Source organism: Rhinoderma darwinii, chromosome 2 (genome assembly GCF_050947455.1).
Source record: "Rhinoderma darwinii isolate aRhiDar2 chromosome 2, aRhiDar2.hap1, whole genome shotgun sequence".
Taxonomy (NCBI): domain Eukaryota; kingdom Metazoa; phylum Chordata; class Amphibia; order Anura; family Rhinodermatidae; genus Rhinoderma; species Rhinoderma darwinii.
In genome coordinates, this window is record NC_134688.1 from 278,402,826 (window position 1) to 278,420,562 (window position 17,737).

The 17,737-nt window shown below is 43.7% G+C and overlaps 1 protein-coding gene across 5 annotated transcripts in view; it reads left to right on the forward strand.

Annotated features, from left to right (window-relative positions):
* The first annotated feature begins 1,700 nt into the window (after positions 1-1,700).
* EYA3 (EYA transcriptional coactivator and phosphatase 3) overlaps positions 1,701-17,737 on the forward strand; it is a 96,985-nt gene continuing 80,948 nt past the window's right edge. For 3 of the 5 annotated variants that reach the window (XM_075853304.1, XM_075853303.1, XM_075853306.1), the window contains exon 1: positions 1,702-1,852. The gene's annotated coding sequence lies outside the window, so the exon portion shown is untranslated. Of the gene's footprint in view, positions 1,853-17,737 lie in introns of all 5 variants that reach the window. The other 2 variants (XM_075853307.1, XM_075853305.1) reach the window with 1 other exon arrangement.

Sequence of the window (17,737 nt, forward strand, 5' to 3'; positions counted from 1 at the left end):
CGGAAAAATAAAGACGTCATGGCTTCTGGAATGTGAGGAGGAAAAAACGAAAATGAAAATCTGAAAGTTGTTTACCACGGGAAGGGGTTAAGCCCCATAAAACACTGCGTGTGAACATACCCTAAAAGTTAATGTGGCCGCGTTGCCCTAGCATTATCCCTGACCTAGAGACCTTGCCCCGATTTTCTGTAAAGCTGGCTATAGAAATGGGATTGTTGTCAGCAGATTCGATAGTCTCAAGTCTAAGATGAGCAGTTGGACGTTGTCTGAAATTTGCCGTGGGGGGGGGGGATAGAGATCTGAGGGGTTGGAGTTATGTCTGATCCGATTGTTCCCCAGACATAAACACCACCATTGAAACAGTATGTTCAGTTGAAATCACGGGAGACAGCTGTTGGACGAGCAGTTATCTCATATCTATGGCCAGCCCCGAAATTCAATCTGAATAAATTCGCTGCAAATCACTAGTGCCGATTGTCCAGTTTGACTCTCTGATGGCTTCTCTGACTATATCCAAGTTGGATACAGTTCTAGAAGATATCATAGAGTAAAGGCCTCATGCACACCGTACTCATGGTCCAGGCCAACCGCTGGCGGCCGCGTACAGCCACGCGTTTTCGGCCCATGCTCCCATATAAAGTATGGGAGCACGGTCTGTAAAAAGCAAAAGATAGGACATGTCCTGTATTTTGCAGAGGCTTTCTATGGCCCAGACATCTACCTGTAAATATACAGGAAGGTGTCCGTGGTCAATAGAAATAAATGGGTCCGTAATTGCAGACCGTAATTACGGACGAATTCTACGGTCATGTGCCTAAGACTGGGCTTTTCGGGGGAACTTGCAATTTCACTGCTAAACTAAAAAAAATACCATACTCACCCTTCCATGGTTTTCCGTAGCGACGCATCCCCGCCGACCTCCTGAGATGACAGCGGTCACATGGGTCAAAACAACGTAAATCTCAGGAGGCCGGCAGGTGAGATGATATTATTTGTGGCTGTTGCAGTCAATAGCAGGCTGGGATCACAAGGGACAAAACATTATCTCAGGAGGGTAGCAGGGAGGTGTTGCTACGGGATACCAGGGCAGGTGGTGAGTATGGGATTTTTTTTCCCCCTCTTGTTTTTCCTTAATCTTTAAAACAACGGCCGGTTCCCGCCATTATGCCAATTCGTGCGCAACTCCAAAAGTTTAGGATTTTGTGAAATCCGAAACTTTTAGGAAATTTGGACAAAATGATTTGTACCTAGTCGGTTCGCTGATCTCTAGTTGGAGCTGCTAGACCTCCAAATCTCCTGCTTCTCTTCACACAATTATAGCTGCTTGTAGCCACCACTAGAGGGTGGCTCACTGCATACGGACTTAGAGGTATGAACAATACATCCGTATGCAATTAGATACTGCGCTCCCCTTAGCACAGGCTGGAGTTTACAGCAGCAAGTGCGAAATAAATGTGAGACCGAGGCGAACTACTATATGCATCATTGTACACTCATTTTCTATTTCTATGTAAACAAACGAGTGTATAAAATCTACATGCAAGCCCAGGGACAGCTGTAGAATTGTAATTACTCTCATTACGCCGCCTAATCTACACTTTCCCGCCGTCTACGTAACTCTAGCTGGCAGCATCCTTGCAGTACCAACCAGCGCCTGAGTGTGTGGCGTTCTCTTTCCTGGTTGGTTGCGAGACCACGCTTGCTGACGTAATCACGCTGCGAGTAGGCGCTTCTCCCGCTCCTGGCGGAAGTACCTGTGAGGTTGTTACCTGAGAGAAGGTGGAGAGTTATCCGTTGCCGTTCTTCCGGTGACCGGAACTCTGGTCATCCCCGTCTTTTCTCCTCATAGCAGGTAACGTGGATAGAATGAAGGCAAATGGCAGTGGTGTGGCCGCATGTGTTTGTGTTTATGGTGTTTGGGGCCCCGCCTCCTCTGAGCACACAAGTTTAGGCCTGGGACAACGAGTATCCCATTGCTTTGCTGTCTTTGCTCTTCTACTGGGAACTGTTCCTTCATGAATGCCTTTGTCGTGTGCCTGCAGGGTACCTATGATGTGTAATGGTGTCTATGGCTATTTGTTGTTTTGGAGGGGTCTCAGAATGTGCAGAGATCTAGGGTAGAAACACTGAGCCATATTGATCTCTGTAGCTGTTCAAGCAACCATATGTAAATGCATTCAAAGCAACAAGCAGGGAAAGATTTACGTCTGTAAACCCTGGCCTAGTTGTCTGTCTTATAACTCCTACTTTAGCTTCATAGTTCCATATGACCCTGCTAGTTTGGGCAACTAGATCCTTAGACCTGCTTAAAAAAAAAGTGCCTATACAACACTTGTTAGGGGCGAATTCTGCGTCATGGGGTGTCCAGCCTAGCTCACCAAATGTATGTAAAGGGACGGATGGTCGGGAGTATGACTGGAGGATCAGATGTTTTTTTGTTACCATGGAAACACGCAGGTCGGCATAGGTGACGTAGAAATAAAACAAAATTGGAAATTTGTATTCCTTAATTTAAAAATTTTCATTCATTGGGACAACTAAAACAAAAATGGTTTCTAGTGTGTGTCCTTATAAAATGTGTTTTCCCTACAAAGGACATTTATCACCTATCCGCAAGGTAAGTGATAAATCTATTATCGCTGCGAATCCCGAGTTCCCCATCGTTGCAAAGGAGTACAGCGCTCTGCTGTGTCAAGGGTTATTACCATACTAGACATTTTCTGCTATCTCCATGGGATAAATGTCACAAATTTCTGGTTTGGGATACAAGTTTTGTGAACTGCACCTATGTAGCGAATGGGTTCCAGCGACCCCCCCCCCCCCCCATTCTGTTTGGTGAGTTACCCTCTGCATCCAGGCGGAGAGTGAGTGAAGCGAGGTGGCCGCTGTGTGTACTATTCACGTTGTTAGGAGTTACGGAAACTGTCCAGCACTGCAAAACTGGGGGCCGCATCTTTTTATGGCATATCCCGTGGATATGCCGGTCGACTGCGCTATTGGTTCCGTCAAGAACATAACCCTGTCACAACGGTGACAAACGAAAGCCTTTAGCAATGTTTCCGTCACCGTTGAGATCAATGGTGAGAGAAACGGAAGCTAAGGTTTGTTTGCCTTTCCGTTGAGGGGTTAACCCGGTGGAAACGTCAGGCAAAACCCCTCGACGGAGAGGCAGCGCTGATGTGAAGAGCCCCCATAGTCTTTGAATGTAGCAGCAGGGCACATATGCCATTGCTCCATTTAGACTACAGTGAGGTGGAATCGGGGACTTGGGACCCCAGTTTTAGTGATAACTTAGATGTGATTGATAAGAGGTGGCGCCTGCGTGTGAGAGACCTGACTTTTTCAGGTTTCAGCGCAGAATGCATAGAAGCTGTATCTGAAAAAATAAAAATGATTTTTAATACAAACTACAAGATTGCACGAAACACTCTAATTCACTGTTTTTGTAAAAAAAAAATATAAAAAAAATACTTCTTAAAAGATTTACATAGCCTTTAAATAAAATAATAAAGCAAATGCAAAAAATACGGTAAATATTTCTTCAAACTTTTATTGAATTTAATTAAACTGTAAAAAAAGCGGAAAAATAAGGGATATGCCCTATCTTCGGGCGTTTACGCCTCTGACCTCCAAGAGAGAAAGCGTATTTCGCTGCGTTTTATGCCTGCGGCGCTCAATGGCCGCCAGCGCAAACACCATGAAAAACGCAGAAAACGGCGTGCAGGCAGATAAAATATGCCTAATATATAATGGCAGAATGCACAATAAAAGAAATGCTGTCATTATGAAGACATTTGTATAAATTCAAACGCTAACCTCTATGTTCTCAAATTATGTTTTATGCACTACTACCGCTCCGTTAATTTCCTGTTTGGATGTGGAGGCAGGGCGGGGTTGGGTGACCCCTGTTCCTATGATAATTGTGGGTCCTAGAACTGGGAACTGTATTTATCTGTCTAGACGTTTATGGCATATCCCGAGAATATGCCATAAACGTCTAAGGCCCTGTTCACTCACGGAAACCGCGCCCAAAAAAAACGTCCGACAATGCCTCCCATTGATTTCAATGGAAGGCGGAGGTGTTTTTTTCCCACGAGCGGAAAAAACGTCTCGTGGGAAAAAGTAGCGACATGCACTATCTTCAGGCGTTTGCGTCTCTGACCTCCTATTGACATCAATGGGAGGCAGAGAAAGCGTATTTCACTGCGTTTTTGCCCGCATCGCTCAATGGCCGCCAGCGAAAACACCATGAAAAACGCGGCAAACGGAGTGCAGGCAGATAAAATCTGCCTCAACATTCCAAATGGAATTGAGCAGAGTTTTCTGCCTGCAAAAAAACTCTATGAACATACCCGAAGGCTGGGTTCACACAGTTTTTTGCAGGAGGAAAATCTGCCTCAAAATTCCGTTTGGAATATTGAGGCAGATTTTCCTCTCCCTGCACGCCGTTTTTTGCCCGCGGCCATTGAGCGCCGCGGGCATAAGACTCTGCAAAATACTTTCTCTGCCTCCCATGATGTCAGAGGCGTAAACGCCCAAAGATAGGGCATGTCCCTTCTTTTTCCCACGAGCTGTTTTTTCCGCTCGCGGGAAAAATAACGCCTCTGCCTCCCATTTGAAATCAAGGGGAGGCATTTTTGGCCGTTTTTTGGCGCGGTTTCCGCGTCAAAATACTCGTCAAAAAACTCAGTGTGAACTGGTCCTTAGGCTATGTTCACACAGAGTATTTTGCAGGTGGAATTTCTGCCTCAAAGTTCCGTTTGGAAGTTTGAGGCAGTTTTTCCTCTCCATGCACGCCGATTTTCGTGGCATTTTCTGCCCGCGGCCATTGAGCGCTGTAGGCATAAAACGCAGCGAAATACGCTTTCTCTGCTTCCCATTGAAGTCAATGGGAGGTCAGAGGCGTAAACGCCCAAAGATAGGGCATGTCCCTTCTTTCTCCCCAATGGGAGGCATTTTCGGGCCGTTTTTTACGAGTTTTGCGGCGCGGTTTCCGCGTCAAAAAACTCTGTGAACATAGCCTAAGGCCTAGTTCAGAGTGTTTCTGGGCTTTATGCACTATGAGAAATGTATGTTAGCAGAATTACTAATACATGTATATTAGAAAATTGTATAATTTCCTATTCAACAAATGAGTAAAAAAAAAAATAAACATTGGATAACCCCTTAACCCGTTAGTGACCGGCCCATAGTATTTCTACGTCAATCACTAACGGGCCTTATCCCGATGCAATAGACTTTTTACGTCGCTGCATCGGAATAAGTAAACAGAGCAGGGAGCTGTCAAATCTCCCTGCTCTCAGCTGCCAGACGTAGCTGAGAGCTGGGGGCGTCCCTGCTCAACTGGGTGAGATCGATATTCGTATCGATCTCACCTGTTTAACCCTTCAGATGCTGTGCTGAATAGCGTGCACCGCATCTGAGTGGTTATGGAGAGAGGGAGGGAGCTCCCTCTCATCCCACTGACACCAGGCGATAAGATCACCGAGTTTTCGTGTCTCCCATGGCAGCCGGGGTCCTAATAAAGTCCCCCAGGTCTGCTTGTCGTGAATGCCTGCTAGATAATGCCTCTGGCATGACCTAGCAGATGCCTGTCCGTTTTACACGGACAGGCATAATACACTGCAATACAGAAGTATTGCAGTGTATTATAAATGCAATCGGAGAATCACATATTAAAGTTCCCTAGTGGGACTAGTAAAAAAGTTTTAAAAAAATGAAAAAACTGCTTTATTAACAAACAAAATAAAGTAAAAAATTACACATATTTGGTATCGCCGCGTCTGTAAAGACCCCGACTATAAAGTTATTACATCATTTAACCCGCACGGTAAACGTCGTAGAAAATAAAATTTAAAAACATGCAAAAATTGCTGTTTTCTTTGAATCCAGCCTTAAAAAAAAAAATTCATAAAAAGTGATCAAAAAGTCGCATCTACTCCAAAATGGTACCGATAAAAACTACAAGTCGTCCGGCAAAAAAAAAAGCCCTCCTACAATTGGATCAGCGAAAAAATAAAAACGTTACGGCTCTTCAAATATGGAGACACAGACAAATAATTTTGAAAAAAAGTGTTTTCACTGTGTAAAAGTACAAAAACGATACAAATTTGCTATTGTTACAATCTCAACAACCCACTGAATAAAGTTATTGTGTTATTTATACCACACGGTAAATGGCGTAAATTTAGGACGCAAAAAAGTGTGGCAAAATTGCTGTTTTTTTTTCTATTTCCCCCCCCCCCCAAAAAAAAGTTAATAAAAGTTAATCAATAAATTCTATGTACCCCAAAATGGTGCTATTAAAAATTACAACTTGTCCCGCAAAAAACAAGACCTTATACAGCTATGTCAACGCAAAAATGAAAAGGCTATATATAGCTCTTTGAATGAGACGATGGAAAAACGTAAAAAATGGCTTGGTCATTAAGTTACTTCAATTTGCAATCTCTGATCGCTTATATAATGCTTTGGTGTACTTAGTATACCAAAGCATAATTGCTTGTCCATGTAAAACTGACAGGCAATCTGTTTGGATGTGCCTCTGGCATGGCCTAATAGCAAGTTGCTGAGGGCAGACCTGGGGGCCTTTGTTAGGCCCCCGGCTGCCATGAAAACCCAGCAGTGTCCCGCTCTTGTAGCCGGGTGTTGTTGGGGTGACAGAGGGAGCTCCCTCCTACTGTCAAACACATTAGATGTCGCTATTGATAGTCGCATCTAATGGGTTAAACTGCTGGAATCGAGGAGTGACGGATATATCCGTTGCTATGCTGGAACTAGCTCCTGCTTGTGACAGATCTATCTGACGCTCATCGTTAAGGGGTTGAGCTGCTGGATCTACCCCTGTCAACTGTAATTGCTATTATTCTAAAGTGGAAGCATCTAGGAGTAACATCCGCTCAGCCACAAAGCAGTAGACCATACAAAATTACTGTAGGAGATGTTTTAAAACTGGGGCAAAGAAAAAGTGGAGCAGTTGCCCATGGCAACCTATCAGATCTCTCCTTGTTTTTCAGAGGGCCTTTGGACAATAAAAGCAAAAGCTTGATTGGTTGATATGGGCAACTAGTCCACTTTTTCTTTGCACCAGTTTTGATATCCCCCTCACTGAGGTGTAAAAAAAAAAGGCTGGGTTCACACAGAGTTTTTTGCAGGAGGAAAATCTGGCTCAAAATTCCGTTTGGAATTTTGAGGCAGATTTTCCTCTGCCTGCACGCAGTTTTTCGCCATTTTTGGCCATTGAGCGCCGTGGTCATAAAAAGCTGCGAAATACGCTTTCTCTACCTCCCATTGATGTCAATGGGAGGTCAGAGGCGTAGACGCCCGAAGATAGGGCATGTCCCTTTTTCCCGCGAGTCGGTTTTTGCACTCACGGGAAAAAAACGCCTCTGTCTCCCATTGAAATCAATGGGAGGCATTTTTGGCGCGGTTTCCGCTTCAAAAAACTAGTCAAAAAACTATGTGAACTGGCCCTAAGGGGTAATGTTTATGCAAAAGCATACAAAGATAACTTTGTAGCGAGTGTTTGGGAATACAATTATTTTTTTTTTCTGTTCAGCGTGACTGTGTCCCCGTGCGCAAAGCAAGCTACATAAAGCATGTTTTTACATGTCTGTGCAGGCCACTCGAGCTCCTACACGTCAGAGGTCTGACCTTAACCCCATCGACCACCTTCGGGCCCTGTTGTCCAACATCCGTGACTGACCTCACAAACCCTCTTTGGCTGAATGTGTGCAAATTTCCAGACACTCCAAAATCTTGTAGAAAGTCTTCAATGAAGAATAAAGTCTGTTAGGCCTCGTGCACACTTCCAACACCCTTTTCACGGTCGTTTTTGACGGATCCGTGTGCCCGTTTTAGCGGCCGTGTGCACTCTGTGTTTCCGAGCGCCGAGCATGGTACTGTCCAGGGTGCTGAAAGAGTTAATGGGCTGCACTGATCGGCCGTAACTCTTTCAGCACCCTGGACAGGACCATGCTTGGCGCTCGGAAAATACAATTTTAATGAAATAAAAAAAAGTTCATACTTACTTTCCTCCTGTCCAGCCTCCAGGGATGACGTTTCATCCATGTCACCGCTGCAGCCAATCACAGACTGTAGTGGCGGTTACGCACGTCAGGATTACGTCAGAAGGCCGGCCTCCAGGGGTGGCGCTTCATCCCACGTGACCGCCTCTGCAGACAATCACAGGCTGCAGCGGCCTCTGCAGACAATCACAGGCTGCAGCGGCCTCTGCAGCCAATCACAGGCTGCCACGTCATACAGGAAGGTCGGACTGGAGGAAGAAGAGGGACTCGTCACCAAGACAACGACCGGGTACGTATGAACTGCTTTTTATTTTTAATCAGCAGCCTCTTTTCTCTATCAGTGATTGATAGAGACAAGTGACTGCCGATTAGTGTAATATATCTGTAATGTATTTCTGCCCGCCCGGCTGTTGCTAGGCAATGGCTCCGTCACACACGGACGGCATATGGATGCCTTCCGTGTGCCTTCAGTTATTTTTACAGCCCCATTGACTTGCATGGGCTTCATGGTCACGGAGTCTCGGACCAAAGTAGGACATGTTCTACTTTGGATCGGAATTGAGCAACAGGACCGTCAAAAAAACCGGTAGTGTGCATGGCCTCATTGAAATGAATGGGTCAGGGTGCTAGCTGTCAGAAAAACAGCTAGCAACCTGAAGAAAAACACTGAAGTGGGCATGAGGCCTTAGAGCAACAAAAGTGGGCACAACTCCATATTAACGCCCTTGGTTTTGGAATGGGATGTCCAAAAAGCTCAAACAGGAGGCCTCAAAACTGCTGACTGTGCAATATAAAGGGGTGAGGGAGGAGACATTGTTACCATACCTTTTGTCTCGGTCATGCAAGTTGCATGACCGAGAAACTGAAGTTTCATTCCTCCAGTGCCGTGGTTTCAAGTTCCACGCTCTGATTTGAGTGATGGCTCTTGCAACCATTCAGAAGACCTCTAGAGCTGTTATTCAGAGGAGAGGAGAGAGGAGGGTCTGGCAGTGAGGAGAGCGAAGGAGTACTTGCACATCAAGTGCTTTCCTCAGTGGTACTTGTGACCACAGCGCCAGGGAAATTAAACATCGGTTTGTCGGTTATGCAACTTACATGACCGAGACACGTTATGGTTACAATGCCATCCCCTATATCGCGCTATCAGCAATTTTGAAGCCTCAAAACTGCTGACAGGTTACCTTTTAACCACCACTTTACTTTAGTATGAGGGGTTATGTGGGAATGAAAAGTATAAGGAGTGTACTCACTGCAGTATGCAAGTGCACTCGCTAATATACATTCCGATTCCCCTTTGCGCTGAATAAGATTTTAATATTTTTTTTATATTTTTTATAGCACTGGTGGGAGACCGGAAGTCTAGTAGCACAGCGTTTCTTCATGACCACACGACTCGTCGTAATGTGACCGGCCCCACTGTACTCTATCTACAAGCAGCAGTACATCGATTACAGAGGGGTCACATGAGGGAACCGGAATGTATATAAGCAAGTGTACTCATGTACTGTAATGAGTACACTGCTAATACTTTCCGCTTCCCACATAACCCCTTTAAAGTGTGAGTCCAGTTTCCTGCTCGAAAGAACATTGAGCTCCTCCAACCGTGCGGTGTCTCTGAAAATATCGTGCACGATAAATTCAATTTGGAGGAGCATATCTCCATGCCCTAAGTTATTTTGGGTGGGAGAGTAGAACTGGACCAGGGTATCCAGAAGATGATCGGTTAAGAGCGCCTTCCCTTTGCATTATCCTTGTAAAAGGTCTCCATTAGACAGTTGTAATTGGGGATAAACTCCCATATTGCCCTTGCTCTGATGACCTATATATCCACAAACATGCACATAACTGCTTTGTTTGGAATAACTGTTGCATTACCACACATTTGGCTATTGTAGCAGTTGCAAGATTGTCTCTTATAATTTTTGTTTTATTCTGACAGTTTTACGGGTACAGTATTTAAAATCATTCTTTTTAATCTTTCGACTTCGTAAGCTATTTGTATTTAGTTGTTTGAAGGAAACTAATCTTTGCATGGGTTGCTTTGGAAACCTTTTAGTTGCTAAGTCACAAATTGACCAGTGCTGTCCTTGGCAGACGTGCATAGAGCCACACCTGGTTGGCGCTTAATGAAAGGAATTAGGTAAAATGGGCCAGGTATTACATTGGCTAGCTGACTGTATATCCGTAATAGCCTGTTCATATAACTGTTCTACCTTGAGATAAGTCTCTCGATTTGGAAACTGAATGATTAAAAAGTGAAATTAATTAACTTGAAAGAAAAACACCAGCACCGTCCAAAAATTGGGATATTAATTTCTTAAAGAGGCTCTGTCACCGCATTATAAGTGGCCTATCTTGTACATAATGTGATGGGTTCTGTAGTGTAAATCACAGCAGTGTTTTTTTTATTTAGAAAAACAATCTATTTTCACCAAGTTATGACCTATTTTAGCTTTATGCTAATGACTTTCTTAATGCCCAACTGGGCGTGTTTTTACTTTTGACCAAGTGGGCGTTGTGGAGAGAAGTGTATGACGCTGACCAATCAGTGACCAATCAGCGTCATACACTTCTCTCCATTCATGTAATCAGCACATAGTGATCCTGCATTGTTCACTATGTGCAGTCACATACTCACATATTAACGTTACTGAAGTGTCTGGACAGTGAATAGACATTACCTCCAGCCAGGACGCGATGTCTATTCACAATCCCGACACTTCGGTAACGTTTGTGTGGGACTTACAGCACAGCAAGCGTGAGCTCGTGAGATCATGCTGTAAGCTGGCATTTACAACACGGCTTCAATACGTCGGCAAACATCTGCCCATTGCTTTCAATGGTTTGGCCGACATACTATGCCGACCTTTAATTTTACGCGCCGCTGTCAAAAGACGACACGTAAAATGACTGCCGTGGCAAAGAAGTGCAGAAAACTTCTTGGGGCGTAATTTGAGCCGTTTTTCATTGAATCCAATGAAGAACAGCTCAAAATTACGCCCGTAATTGACGGCTCGCAAAACGCGAGTACGTGCAATTACGTCTGAAATGCAGGAGCTGTTTTCTCCTGAAAACAGCTCCGTAATTTCAGATGTAATGGTTGTTATCGTGTGCACATACCCTAAGACTGACTTCATGCTTGGAGAGCCAGTACCCCCCCCCCCCCCCCCTCTAAGCTGCATCTAAGAAAGCTCATTCAGCTAACAAGTTCTGCTCTGTATAGATGAAGGGCAAGAACACCAAAACAGTGCTGTTTCTCTTTTGGAGGAGTCTCTGGTTTTGGCTGATATGAGCTAAATTTGCATTAGGGTATGTTCACACGATGAGAGGCATTTACGTGTGAAAAGACAGACTGTTAACAGCTGCCTCGTTTCACACGTAAATGCTCCTCGCATTTTGAGATGCTCGTAAATCTTGAGCTGTGCTTCATTGAGTTCAATGAAGAACAGCTCAAATTACGTGGCAAAGAAGTGCCTTGCACTTCTTTGCCGAGGCAGTCCATTTACGCGTCGTTGTTTAAAAAAAAAAAAACATGTTTTGCTGGCAACACATTCCCTTTAAGACTGGCGTATCAAATGGCAGGCTTAACAAATTCCCCACAATATTTGGAGAAAATGCATGCACCGTTTTACTGGGAAATAAAAGCCACACAAAATCTGTAAAAAGCCTCACTTTTTTTTTTCATTGAAAAATAAAGGGTTTACAAAAACCATCAATTTAGCACTCTTAGATATAGTGGATTCCTTACTATGGGATGTGTATATATATATATATATATATATATATATATATATATATATATATATATTTTTTTTTTTTTTTTAAATTTGCATTAGCTATTTGGAGAACTACAAAACGGATAAATGTCCCAACAGCCTCACAACATACAGAGGCAACTATACAACATCAAATAAAATACAAACCATAAGCAAAACATACTGAGCCTACAGCCATTAGAGATGACACACATACAAAGAATTATATATAGTATTTAGATTATGTCCAGGTAGTCCACATTATTATTTTTTTATTCCGATTGTGCATGTTAGGAGTAGAAGTTAGTGACATTTCATGATGACCTACCTATGTGACTACTAACCAAATGGTAAATTTTATATAAAAATTGCGTTTTTGCCCTACGTTTAGCTTGTATGTCGGGAAAGCCCGGGACGTACACACTAAACGTGTCCATAGGCTTCATTAGCACGACGGAGACCATAAGTGTCCTCTTGGCTCCCCTTCGTGCTTGTATACGTTATTAAATGTATGTCGGGAAGGTGTCTCCAAACAGAGCATTTGGAGGCTCTACCAGCGGACTTTGGCCTAGGGAAAGCTACTGATATAACTGTTGAAATGGGGAAAGTGACGTCGGAGGCTTCTCTAGGGCTCAAGTCCTCAGCCAGAGCGCTTCCAATGCTCTGGCCAGGGACTCCGGTTTTGCAGCTTCTGACAGGACAGTCCATATATAGACGGTGTTATCAGGGGCTTCTCCACAGCCGTAGTACCTGTTCAGAGCGCTTTTGGGGATACATGGATAGTGATGTCAGGGGCTTTTCCAGGGATGCAGTCTTCGTCCAGAGTGCTTCCGACGCTGTGGCCTGGGACTCTAGTGTTATACCTCCGGACATTACTGTCCATGTATGGACAGTGACTTCAGGGGTTTCTCCAGAGCGCTTTCAATGCTCTCGCTGGGAATTCCAGCATTGTAAAGCACTTGACATCACTGTCCTAGCTTCCCCAGGGCCAGAGTCCACGATCAGAGTGTATTAGACGCTATGGCCAAGATGTCTGGTGTTGTAGCACCTGACATAACTCTCCATACAGTGAAGGAAATAAGTATTTGATCCCTTGCTGATTTTGTAAGTTTGCCCACTGTCAAAGACATGAACAGTCTAGAATTTTTAGGCTAGGTTAATTTTACCAGTGAGAGATAGATTATATTAAAAAAAAACAGAAAATCACAGTCCAGATTATATATATTTATTTGCATTGTGCACAGAGAAATAAGCATTTGATCCCTTTGGCAAACAAGACTTAATACTTGGTGGCAAAACCCTTGTTGGCAAGCACAGCAGTCAGATGTTTTTAGTAGTTGATGATGAGGTTTGCACACATGTTAGATGGAATTTTGGCCAACTCCTCTTTGCAGATCATCTGTAAATCATTATGATTTCGAGGCTGTCGCTTGGCAACTCGGATCTTCAGCTCCCTCCATAAGTTTTCGATGGGATGAAGGTCTGGAGACTGGCTAGGCCACTCCATGACCTTAATGTGCTTCTTTTTGAGCCACTCCTTTGTTGCCTTGGCTGTATGTTTTGGGTCATTGTCGTGCTGGAAGACCCAGCCACGAGCCATTTTTAATGTCCTGGTGGAGGGAAGGAGGTTGTCACTCAGGATTTGACGGTACATGGCTCCATCCATTCTCCCATTGATGCGATGAAGTAGTCCTGTGCCCTTAGCAGAGAAACACCCCCAAAACATAATGTTTCCACCTCCATGCTTGACAGTGGGGACGGTGTTCTTTGGGTCATAGGCAGCATTTCTCTTCCTCCAAACACGGCGAGTTGAGTTAATGCCAAAGAGCTCAATTTTAGTCTCATCTGACCACAGCACCTTCTCCCAATCACTCTCAGAATCATCCAGATGTTCATTTGCAAACTTCAGACGGGCCTGTACATGTGCCTTCTTGAGCAGGGGGACCTTGTGGGCACTGCAGGATTTTAATCCATTACAGCGTAATGTGTTACCAATGGTTTTCTTGGTGACTGTGGTCCCAGCTGCCTTGAGATCATTAACAAGTTCCCCCCGTGTAGTTTTCAGCTGAGTTCTCACCTTCCTCAGGATCAAGGATACCCAACGAGGTGAGATTTTGCATGGAGCCCCAGATCGATGTCGATTGACAGTCATTTTGTATGTCTTCCATTTTCTTACTATTGCACCAACAGTTGTCTCCTTCTCACCCACCGTCTTACTTATTGTTTTGTAGCCCATTCCAGCCTTGTGCAGGTCTATGATCTTGTCCCTGACATCCTTAGAAAGCTCTTTGGTCTTGCCCATGTTGTAGAGGTTAGAGTCAGACTGATTAATTGAGTCTGTGGACAGGAGCGTTTTATACAGGTGACCATGTAAGACAGCTGTCTTTACTGCAGGCACCAAGTTGATTTGGAACGTGTATGGGTATGTGCACACAGTAGCTGGCTTTTACGTCTGAAATGACAGACTGTTTTCAGGAGAAAACAGCTGCCTCGTTTCAGCCGTAATTCCTCCTCCTCGCATTTTGCGAGGCTTCTCTGACAGCCGTAAATTTTGAGCTGTGCTTCATTAAGTTCAATGAAGTACGGCTCAAATTACTTTGCAAAGAAGTGTCCTGCACTTCTTTTGACGAGGCTGTATTTTTACGCGTCGTCGCTTGACAGCTGTCAAACGACGACGCATAAATGACAGGTTGTCTGCACAGTACGTCGGCAAACCCGTTCAAATGAATGGGCAGATGTTTGCCGACGTATTGCAGCCCTATTTTCAGACGTAAAACGAGGCATAATACGCCTCGTTTACATCTGAAAATAGGTCGTGTGAACCCAGCCTCACTGGTCTGGAGGAGGCTGAACTCTTAATGGTTGGTAGGGGATCAAATACTTATTTATCTGTGCACAATGCAAATAAATATATATAATTTTGACAATGTGATTTTCAGTTTTTTTTTAAAATATAATCTATGTCTCACTGGTAAAATTAACCTAGTCTAAAAATTCTAGACTGTTCATGTCTTTGACAGTGGGCAAACGTACAAAATCAGCAAGGGATCAAATACTTATTTCCTTCACTGTATATGTACAGTGACTTCCTGGGCATTGGGCTTCAGGTAGCACTCTGCCCGGCGGTTCAGATGTCTTATCCCAAAGTATGCGTATACAGTAGAAAACGTTGCAGCCTTCTGTCGGAGTTATATGTCGGTATACCTCCAACGAAAGGCAATGTGAACTAGGCCTAATATGCTGCACTAAAGCAGAATATTGTGAGGACAGATTCACTTTTAAAAAATATATATATTCTGATACAGGTGTGATATATCAAGCAATTGGAATAACAATTAGGCGATGAAATACTGTGATAGTGTGTTTCTTAGATCCATACAAAAACCTGGGTGTTTGGTCCATGTACCCAGTGCAGGCAATGCAGTTTCCTACAGTAATTGTATTTCTATTTGCTCAGTGTAAGGATAAACTTTGTAGATAAAGAGCCTTGTTGGAATACAAGGCTAAAGGTAAATGGGCTTTTCATCTCTGATGTTTAATATTACGTGGAACCATTAATGTAATTAGCACATAAGCAATTTTGTTACGTTTTGATCATTCTAATTATAAAAATATTACCTGTGCTTTGAGCGAATCGCGAGCAGAATTTTGTAAATCTATCAAGCTGACTTCCCTCCCGTTTGTTACCCTTGAAAAATGCTGAAGAGATGGACCTCATTTAATATATTTTTGGGGTAACGGGGAAATAAAGAGTAAGTCAATTCATTTTCATGAGTCTCTAATTGGTGGATGTCCTACCACTGAAGCCCCAATGATGCTTAGAACAAAGTAACCGGGGACCCCTCCTTTTTTTTTTTTTTTTTTTTCTTCCAAAGCAGTGGCTCCCACAATCAAGCGCAGTGTCGGTAATTGCAACTTCTGACACGATAGGTTTGGAAGTGTTCTGTTTGTGGAAGAAAAAACCTGAAGGGGCGTCTGCATTTTACCAAGTGTTAATGTCTTTTGTTGGACCACCCATATCGGACATTGACATAATTGGAGGCACCCCTTCACATGGGTATTGCTAAGATAAGCCATCACTTTAGGATTGTTGGGTGTTTGACCTCTGGGACCCCCACAGGTCCTGAGAATGAAAAAGGTTTCGGTTCTGATTTAGCGCTGCGTCCCCTTTACTGGTTCTTGAAAATTTAAATTTCTATGCTAGTAAGACCGATTATCATACTACTCGTAATAGTAAATATTTAACATTTCTCATATGTCTACTTTTTGTTGGCATAGTTTTTTAAATGTTTTGTTGTACGTAGGAAGGCCATTGTCCGTGGCATCTAAGGGTTTTTTTCTGCCGGATCTGAGCTAGCTTCGATTTAGACAGTTCACGGCAGTGTGTCACCTGTAATATACAGTTGACGTCCACTGGTGACTACGATAAAAGCTGAGCCTGCACTATCACCGCATCGTAACTCTACGCCAGTTTGCTGGAACCATACATATATACGTGGATGTCGGGAAGGGCTTAAAAGTTGGGAAAAACCTTGTTAAGGCTGTGTTCACACCACAGCAGACTAGTGATGTCACGATACCAGAATTTGGACTTCGATACCGATACTTTGTGTAGTATTGCGATACTCTATACCAAAACGATACTTTTGCCAATAATAATAATTTAAAATAAAGTTCTTCTGTTTTCTGATGTGAGGCTCGTGGTGTGATGAATTTTGAACCTCCACGTGCCTCACATAAAGGACGACATGGGGTTAATTACTATTAATGTGGGGTACATGAAGGTTCAAAATTCATAATACCGCATGCCTCACATTAATAAGTGAAAGAAAGTAGTATTTTATAACAGCGTAAACATGAATGACGCTACAAATGTTATTACGGTCGCTGTGATACAAAATGTGTATATTTTATGTATCGAGACTTAATTTAAAGAGGCTCTGTCACCAGATTTTGCAACCCCTATCTGCTATTGCAGCAGATAGGCGCTGCAATGTAGATTACAGTAACGTTTTTATTTTTAAAAAACGAGCATTTTTGGCCAAGTTATGACCATTTTTGTAGTTATGCAAATGAGGCTTGCAAAAGTCCAAGTGGGCGTGTATTATGTGCGTACATCGGGGCGTTTTTACTACTTTTACTAGCTGGGCGTTCTGACGAGAAGTATCATCCACTTCTCTTCAGAACGCCCAGCTTCTGCCAGATCACGCTGTGACGTCACTCACAGGTCCTGCATCGTGTCAGACGAGCGAGGACACATCGGCACCAGAGGCTACAGTTGATTCTGCAGCAGCATCAGCGTTTGTAGGTAAGTAGCTACATCGACTTACCTGCTAACGCCGATGCTGCTGCAAAATCAACTGAAGCCTCTGGTGCCGATGTGTCCTTTTACTTTTAAACACACCCACTTGGACTTATGCAAGCCTCATTTGCATAACTACAAAAATGGTCATAACTTGGCCAAAAATGCTCGTTTTTTAAAAATAAAAACGTTACTGTAATCTACATTGCAGCGCCTATCTGCTGCAATAGCAGATAGGGGTTGCAAAATCTGGTGACAGAGCCTCTTTAAAGTGTGCGTGTGCGTGTTTGTTTTAAATTTAACATTTATTTTTTTTACTTTTTATAGTACACAGGCAGTTGTTAGGACATACCTTAGTATGCCCAAACAGGAAATATGGTCTGACAGCCCTGGGGTCCTTTAATGGACCCTGGGCTGTCTGCCCATATATGGTATGGCCCTCGATCGCATCACAGGAATTCCCTGTAATGCGATCCAAAGGGAATCCCCCATTCTCATTTTCCCCTGAATACTGTGGTCCACTTTGATCGCAGCATTCAGGAGAATAGCGACGGAGATGAGGTTTCTCTGATCTCCGCTGTTATAGAGCGGGGCTGCCACTGTGTAATACAGCCGTTGCCCCGCTCCTGACAAGTGCGCACGCGGTCAGCAGA